The sequence below is a fragment of the Hevea brasiliensis genome, chromosome 2, assembly GCF_030052815.1.
Source record: "Hevea brasiliensis isolate MT/VB/25A 57/8 chromosome 2, ASM3005281v1, whole genome shotgun sequence".
Taxonomy (NCBI): domain Eukaryota; kingdom Viridiplantae; phylum Streptophyta; class Magnoliopsida; order Malpighiales; family Euphorbiaceae; genus Hevea; species Hevea brasiliensis.
Window position 1 is genome coordinate 20,691,581 of NC_079494.1, and position 9,352 is coordinate 20,700,932.

The following is a 9,352-nucleotide window of genomic DNA, read 5'->3' on the forward strand; positions in this document are numbered from 1 at the left end:
CATATGAAAATTTGTCACAAAATTCCCAAATGACTTAGGTAGGGACTGAAGGATCAAATCCGTCTGCAGTTAGAAATCCATGTTAAAGTCAAGATGTTCCAACTACTCAATCAGCCGAATCATCTTGTGGACATGATCCCCAACATTCTGTCCCTCAGACATCCTCATGCGAAATAGCTGCCTAGATGTGACACTCCTTACTCGTCTATAGTGTAGCCGAGCAAGATATGACACACAGTGTCTCGGAGCACCAAATCATATTTTCAATACAATTTACCCTTTTTAATTAATTTATTTATAATTTTGATTAATCTGAATTTTTCACAAATTTTATAGAAAATTCGGCAGAGTGTCGACTATAAATTGGAAAAACAGTTATTCTGAATCTGTTAAAAATACTTCCAATATAATCATAATATCAATCTCAGTCAACCACCAACATATTTTCAACAATTTCTCAAATGACTTCAATACCTCACAATTCAATTCGTTTCATATCATACTCAACTCAATAAGAAATACTCAAATTTATTACTGAACATGATTTATAGATGTTTACATCAAAACATAATTACATGAGTTTATAATATACATGACAAAATAAAGGTCTGATTAAAAAAGTTTACAAAATACAAAATATGAAAAGTAGCTTAATGTCCTACCAATGCACTGTAAATGTGAGTTGACTCTGGACGTAATGTGCAGATTTGACAATTCACCCGGTCTGTCTGCTGGACTCCCCAGCTATGTCTCTAGTACCTGTGCGTGGAAAAAGTGACGCGCTAAGCAATTTTGCTTAGTGGTGACAATATAAAATAAAATAACTAAAATAAAATGGATATGCATAATGTATGTTTACTTTTTATGTAGACTTAATTTGGCATTTATTACAGTATTATTCGATTAAAATTTGGTAAGATTTATTTCATTGCCCGAGTAACCCATACTAGTCGACTGGACTAGATAAATGAGTAAACTGGCATTTGGTACCAAGTACCTCGGACCATCAAACCATCGGTCACATTGTGTCTCATAGTGTGTAACAGAACAGCTAATAAGCTGTAATAATTATCAGGGATAAAACCCAAGTATAACAACTCAATCAACATAGCCAAAGGCTATTATAACACAGAATGGCACGTGAGGCCATAAAACACAGAATGGCATGAAGCTATATGCAGTTCTGCTAACAGAACCCTATTGGCATGCCAACCTTTCCAAACCAATCTTGCTAGGTGTACTAGGGCATGTTACACTCTTAAATTGTACAATTCTTGAAATTTAAGTTTAGGTGTTACTATTCATTTCATTAGTCAACAAAAATGTTGAATTTTGCATAGAAAATAGGTACATTGTTTTAATACTCTCAACATACCACATTTTACATTCTAAAATTGTTGGTATTGGTTGCCAATACCATTTCTAAGCTTAGTGTTAGTTGTTCAAAATTTTCAGATTTCAACCCTTGTGTTTACTGTTTCATTGGTCATTTTTACAGTAGGAATTTGGCAAAGTTGTCAACATCAAAGTTGTTCCTTATTGTGTCTAGTTGTATTTCATTTTTTGAATCACTCCATTTGGAGTTTTTTAGCTCAAGTTATGGCCTAAACACAATGACTGACCAAATTGCAAACTTTCCAGATTTTCTGGACTGACCAAATCTATAGTATTTTGTGCAGTGATTGCAGGTCACTTTTTGAACATGTTATGGTCAAACTTTGGGTTAGGTTTCTTCATGAAAGTCGTAGGTCAATTGGACCTTTCTACACTCAGTTATGACTAAAATGAATAAATACTATTCATTTGGTCATTTTGCCTAGGTAGAATGCAGGTCACCCAGATTAAGGCAATCTTTAGGTCAACTTGGTTTGATTTTATAGGCATGGTTTCTCTACCAAAGTTGTGCCATTATGTGTCTATTTTCATGTCCAATCGGCCTTGAACCAATTGAACCTCTACAACTCCAGTTATTGTTGCCCAAACCTGCTGGACTCATGCTCAGTCCTGTAGGTCAGCCAAGGTAGCAACACTAACTTCAATTCCCACTAAACAAACCACTTCATTTCTTATTCACACATAACCAAATGGTCACTAATTGACCATTAAAAGTTAATTTCACCTTTACATGATCAAAGTCTCAATTTCATACCCAAACCCTAACCCATTCCATCTCAAATCATGCATTCACTTACCTTTCACTATCCTAAACAATAGGTTAGTATTAAGGGCAGCTAGGGTATCATTTTAATTCAAGAAAATCTTCAAAACCCTAACAAGCCCAAGGCTGCTGAAATATTAAGCAAGGCATACACATAATGTTTATTTAATTTTCTTGTAAATTTACATTCAATTTCACTCCTTCAACATGAATTGAAAGAGAAAGATTAAGTTTGATCACATACCTCTAATGGAGTTAATCTCAAACTTGCAAGAGTTCTTCCTTTACACTTCTTTTTGCTCCAAAGAGCTTCACCAAGTTGAAATATCAAGGTTTTATGTTGCTAAGTTAGGGTTTTATTGGGAGAAGACTAAGGAAATGAAGCTTGGTTAACTTAAAAATGGAGGAGTGAGGAAGAGAGTATGGGACGGCTTGAAGAAAAAGAGAATGGCTGCTGAAATTTTCTAGAATTTTACTTCTTTTCCTCATTTTTAATGTATTATATGGTGTTTCTTTATTTTGATTGGCCAAAGCATTTTAATTACCTCATGCTTAAATAAGCATGAAGTAATAAATCCTATTTATTTTCATTTTCTTTTCTTTCATTGCCTATTCATTTTTAAATAATTTTTCATCAATATTTGTTCATATTTTATGTCATATAATTCACTTACATGAATGGACAAGTTGGTAAAAAATCATCTCTGAAGACGAAATGATCAAAATGCCCTCCGTTTGGCTTAACGAGCTAAAATTGTGTGTACCAAGTGAAAAATTTTTCTAAGCCTTTTCTTGGCATTCTAATATCATAGAATCCTCAATGACTCTTCTCTGGAGTCTTAAAAATTATTTTATGAATCTTCTCCCGGGTTTAGTGTAACACCCTCCCTGTAGCAACTCTGTACATTCTATTGTTCCGGTGACCAGTGTCGGTCCGGACAACTAGAACGTCCGAAAAAATATTTAAACTAAAGTGAGGAACCATAATTAACTCAAATATTAATAAGAAAAATTTAGCAAAAATTTTAGAAATAAAATACAACTAAGTTAAATGAGCCGGTACCCTAGCGATGGGTAACCTAGTGAGAAGTTGCGGTTCTCGCAACTAGGAGCCCTAGACCCAGGGAAAAAATTATAAAATAATTTCAAGGACTCCAGTGAAGGATTATTGAGGTTCTTATGACATTAGAATGCCAAGAAAATACTTAAAAAAATTTTTCAATCGGTACAGACAATTTTGGCCCGTTAAGCCAAACGGAGGGCATTTCGGTCATTTCGTCTTCAGAGATGATTTTTGACCAACTTGTCCAGTTAAATAAATAATTTATATAACATAAAATATGACTAAATGTTGTTAAAAATTTAATTGAAATTAATTAGATAAGAAATGGAAAGAAAATGAAAGAAAATGAGATTTATTACCTCATGCTTATGTAAGCATGAGGTAATTAAAAAGGGATGGCCAATCAAATTAAAAGAAAACATTTATAATACATAAATTGGGCAGAAAAAAAACAATTCTAGAAAAAAATTCTGCAGCTACTCATCTTCCCAAAAGAGACGCCCCATACTCCTCCTTTCCCTCCTCCATTTTCATGCTTACAAAGCTTGAATTCCTTAGTCTTTTCTCAATAAAACCCTAACCTAGCAACATAAAAATTTGTTCTTACATCCCAGTGAAGCTTTTGAGAGCAAAAAGAATTAAAAAGAAAGAGTTCTTGCAAGCTTTGGATTAGCTCCCTAAGAGGTTAGTGACTTAAACTTATGTTTCTTTTCAAATTTATGTTAAGTATAAATGAGTGTAAATTACAAAGAATAATTGTTGAATACCAATTGTATGTAAACCTTAAATTTTTAGCAACCATGGTTAGGGTTTGTTTGTGATGATTTTAATGAAGTTAAAAGGTTATTATGGCTGCCCTTAATGTGCATTTTGTAAGTGGATTGAAGAAATGCAATGAAAATGCATGAATGGCAATGTGTGAGGTAGGGTTTGGGGTGGAGAAATGGGACTTTGACCATGTGATGATGAAAATGGGTATTAATGGTCAATTAGTGACCATTTAGTTCTGTTTAAACAAAAAATAAAGTGTGTTTAGTGATAGGATTTAGGTTTAGTGTGGCTGCCCTAGGTGACCTGCAGAATTGGACATGAGTCCAGCAGGTTTGGGCACCATAACTTGAATTATAGAGGTTCAATTGGTATTTTGCCAATTGGACATGAAACTAGACACATAATGGCATAACTTTGGTGAAGAAACCATGCCCATAAGACCAAACCAAGTGGACCAAAAGCTTGCTCCAATCCGGGTGACCTGCAATCTGTTTTTGCAGAATGACCAAATAAATAGTGTTTGGTCATTTGGCCATAACTCAGCGTATAATGGTCCAATTGACCTGAACTTTTACTCACAATAAGCTGAGATATAGGCCAACAACTTTCATGAAGAAACCTAACCCAAATTATGATCAGAACCTATCCAACAAATGAGTTCAAGTCACTGTTAATTGCACTGTAGATATGGCCAGTCCAGAAAAATTTCAGTCCGGCTAGTTGTTGTTTTTGGACCATAACTTGACCTACAAAATTCCAAATGGAGTGATTCAAAAAACGAAATTCAATTAGACAAAATAAGGAACAACTTTCATGTTTATCATTTTTCCAAATTCCCACTGAAATAGTAACTAATGGAACAGTAAACCCAAAGCTTGAAAACTAAAAATTCTGTCCAATTCACATTAAGCTTAGAGATGGTATTGGCAACCAATACCAACAAGTTTAAAATACAAAATGTGGTATGTTAATGATATTTAAACTAATTTACCTATTGCCAATGCAAAAGTCAACGTTTTGGTTGACCAATAAAATGAATAGTAATCATAAAAATTCAATTTCAAAAAATTACATAAATGAAAAGTGTTAAATGCCCTAGTAAGCCTAATGTGATTGGTTTGGCTAGGTTGGAATGCCAATATGGTTACATAGCGATCTTGCATATGGCTTCATGCCATTCTGTATTTCATGGCTTTCCATGCCATTCTGTGACATAATAGCCTTTGGCTATGATATAGAGTTATTATACTCGGGTTTAATCCCTAATAATTATTACAGCTTATTAGCTGTTATGTTGCACACCAGGAGATACATATGTGACCAATGGTGTGATGGCCCGAGGTACTTGATACCCAGTGTGACACCCCTTACCCGACTATAGTGTAGCTGAGCAAGTTATGCCACTCAGTGTGCCGGAGCACTCTATTTTATCTTAATTCATTTTTATCGTAGTTTTGAAAATAATTTGTGAAATATAATTCATTTATTGAAATTGTAATTTATTTGAGGTTCCGAAAATTTTAAAGAAAATCCGTGATCTGGCTAAAAATGGAGAAAACCGTTCTTTGGAACCTGTGAAAAACACTTCCTATATTCTTATTCATTCATCTCAACTCCATTTATCAAAATCTCAATATTTTTCAGTTCACATTCATTTCTCAATCATTCATTTCATGTGATAATCATATATATATCACAGATAAACATTCACTTTTTCATTTACAAACACAATTCTCATTATTTACATGAGCATCAAATTACATTTCATAAGTTCATTTACACATGAGAAAATAAGATCAATTACAAAATACCAAAATGACACCTAGTTTCCTACCAATGCTTGTAGCTTTGTGAGGTGACACGGACACTATCTTGAAGCTGCGGGATGGACTTACCCAATCGTGGTCTCACGGCTCTCGATCGGTATCTTGATTACCTCACAGCGTTGCAAAAGCGTCGCTAAGCATAAAGCTTAGTGGTGCAAATAATAAAATAGAAAGAAATAATATGCAAATAAAAATCATAATTTCTTAGCCATTGTGTTCATAAGAACTGAATAATTACCAACAATGTTTAGTCGAGGGCTAATTACGTTTTATGATATTAACTTCTTCATGCATTTTGTTTATTTATTTTCTTCATGATCTTGAGTTTCTTTATATTCTATCGTAATCATTTCGATATTTAATTTTCGTATTTTCTTTAACAATCGGTTCAATTACGTTATACTTTTCCATGCCCAAGTAACCTATACAAATTGGCCGGATTTGGATAAGCGGGTAAACTAGCCTTTGGGTACCAGGTACCTCGGGCCGTCACACCATCGGTCACAATGTGTCTCCCGGTGTGCAAACAGAATGGCTAATAAGCCATATAAGCAATAAGGCTTAAAGCCAAGTAAAACATCATAATCAGTATAGCCATAGGCTATCACATCCTGAGAATGGCAATGAAGCCATACATCATCTGCGATCTTGCTATCAGAACCCTATTGGCATGCCAACCTATCCAAACCAATCACATTAGGCCTACTAGAGCATTTGATACTTTTGAATTCTTCAATTTTTGAATTTTAAGTTTTTATGTCACTATTCACTTCAATAGTCAACAAAAAGTTGACTTTTGCATAGATCATAGGTGCATTGGTTTTAACACTCCCAATGTACCACATTTTACATTTAAAACTTGTTGGTTTTGGTCACTTTATCAAAGCTTAGGTCATTTTGGAAAAATTGCCAATTTTTGGTTTTGGTGTCACTATTCACCTCATTGGTCAACAAAAATGTTGATTTTTGGATAGAAAATAGGTGTATTGGTCTTAACACCTCAAACATACCACATTTTGTATTTCAAACTTGTTGGTATTGGTTGCCAATACCATTTTAAACAATGCTAATTGAGCAAAATTTTCGGTTTTCATGCTTCATCTTTATTGTTCCATTTGTTATTTTTACAGTGGGAATTTGAGGAAATGGTAAACATGAAAGTTGTTCCTTATTTTGTCTAGTTGAATTTCTTTTTTTTGATCACTCCATTTGGAGTTTTGTAGCTCAAGTTATGGCCAAAATAAGTTTCTTTGTTCACGTGCCTTTATTCATCTTTGAGATTTTGGAGTGCAGTGATTTTTGGTCCAAGTTTGGTCAGTAATTTGACCAAGTTAAGTTCATAATTTGGTCTAACTTTCTTCATATGAAATGTTCTACTATGCCTTAGGTTTCCATCGGTTCAAGAATTACCTAAATCTGAGTTTTCTAGAGAGAGTTATAGCCATCCAAACATTACTGCTCAAATCAAAATCTGCGAGTTGCGAGTTTGAGCGATGTTGTGACTCCCATTTGGGTTAGGTTCTGGTCATAATTTGGGGTAGGTTTCTTCATGAAAGTTGTTTGTCTATGTCTAAAATTGTTGCTGTAAACATTTCAGGTCAATTGACCAAATCTACAGTGAGTTATGGCCAAATGAGCGATTCTTGTTCATTTGGCAAGTCTGAGAATCGGTCACGGGAGTATCGGTTGGGGCTAAGTTTTGGTCCTCTTGCTTTGGTCTTTTGGGCATGGTTTCTTCAGCAAAAATGTGCCATTATAAGCCTAGTTTCATGTCCAATTGGCCAAACACCAATTGGACTATGGCAGTGCAAAGGGACTGAATTTTCAGTCCCTATCTTTCTTGTCCTAGGGCGACTGCAATCCTCACTTTGCAATCTCATTTTTCTGTCCATTTGTTGGTCAAATTACCTAAAATGGTCACTAATTGACCATTAAAATGCTCTCTAATAATTTCCTAAGCCAAGTCACATTTTCACCTTTCCAAACCCTAATTCAAATTCATGGTTTATGCCATGTATCTTAGCAACTACCAATGCATTGCTCATATGTTTATCACTTCAACATGGTTTCTATTCCACTCTAAGCTCATCAAAACACTTCCCCCTATTCCATAGCTAGGGCAGCCAAAATTCAAGATGTTATACATATAAATTTTTGTTAATTTAAATCACAATCCTTACTAGTTTCAAGTCCCAAACCATGAAAATAATGAGTTTTTAAGATATAAATGCACTAACATCAAGTGGCGAATTTTTCCCTTCCTCAAAGTCTTGGTTTCCTTTTCTTTTTGCTCCCACAATAATCACCAAGATGATAGAATGAATTTTTGTGTTGGTAGTTAGGGTTTTTAGTGGAAGAAAGCTAAGAAATATGAAGGATGAAAGGTTGTTAATGGTGGAATGGGTAAGAGTGAGTGAGTGGCGTGAAGAAGAAGAGAGGGAGCTGGTTTTGGGTTTCTAGAATTCTGCCTCATTACCCATTTTTATTTCATTTTAATGGACTTGCTTAAATTTGATTGGCCAATACACTTTTAATTACCTAAGCATGACATCATAATTCCCAATTAAGCTCCTTTTTCTTTCTTTTCTTTTCTATCAAGTTTCAATTTAATTTCTAGCAATGTTTCTTCATATTTTATGTCATATTAATTATTTACTCAACTGGACAAGTCGGCCAAAAATCACCTCTGAAGGCGAAATGACCAAAATGCCCTCAGTTAAACAACGGGTCAAAATTATGCATCTGGATTGAAAAATTTTTCTAGGTATTTTCTTGGCATTCTTATGCCATAGGAACCTCAATGACCCTTCTCTGGAGTCCCAAAAATTATTTTATAATTTTTCCCCCGGGTCTAGGGCTCCTCGTTGCGAGAACCGCAACTTCCCTCCGGTTACCCATCGCTTGGGCACCGGCTCGTTTTACTTGGTTGTATTTTATTTCTAAAATTTTTTTACTAAATTTTTCTTATTAATATTTGAGTTAATTATGATTCCCGACTTTAGTTTAAATATTTTTTCCGGACGTTCTAGCTGTCCGGACCGACATCGGTCACCGGAACAGTAGAATGTACGGAGTTGCTACGGGGAGGGTGTTACACCCAGTGCTAGTTTACCCATTTATCCAGTCCAGTCAACTAGTATAGTGTCACACCCTACCCCTCTGTAAGGCATGACATGATCCCGTAGTATACCTAATGAATTATCAACTCCGTCTATTGATAACCCATTAAATAGACTACAAGGGATTTTAAAAACTTTTCTTACTTCTTTCACAGTGGTGAGCACTATTTACAGGTGTTAAAAACTTTTGTGAACTGAAGTGATAGAACTAACACATTTGACTTATTTGGAATTTCTGTAAAAATTTTGGCAGAGTGCCATCTATATTTTGGATGAAACAGTTCTTCAGAAAACCTGTAAAAAGCACTTCAATATTTTTCCAAATCTCAACTCCAACAAAATTCAACACAATATTTTTCTCAACTCAATCCACAACAATTTTTCAGTATTTTCAAAGGATGAGATAAAAGAAATA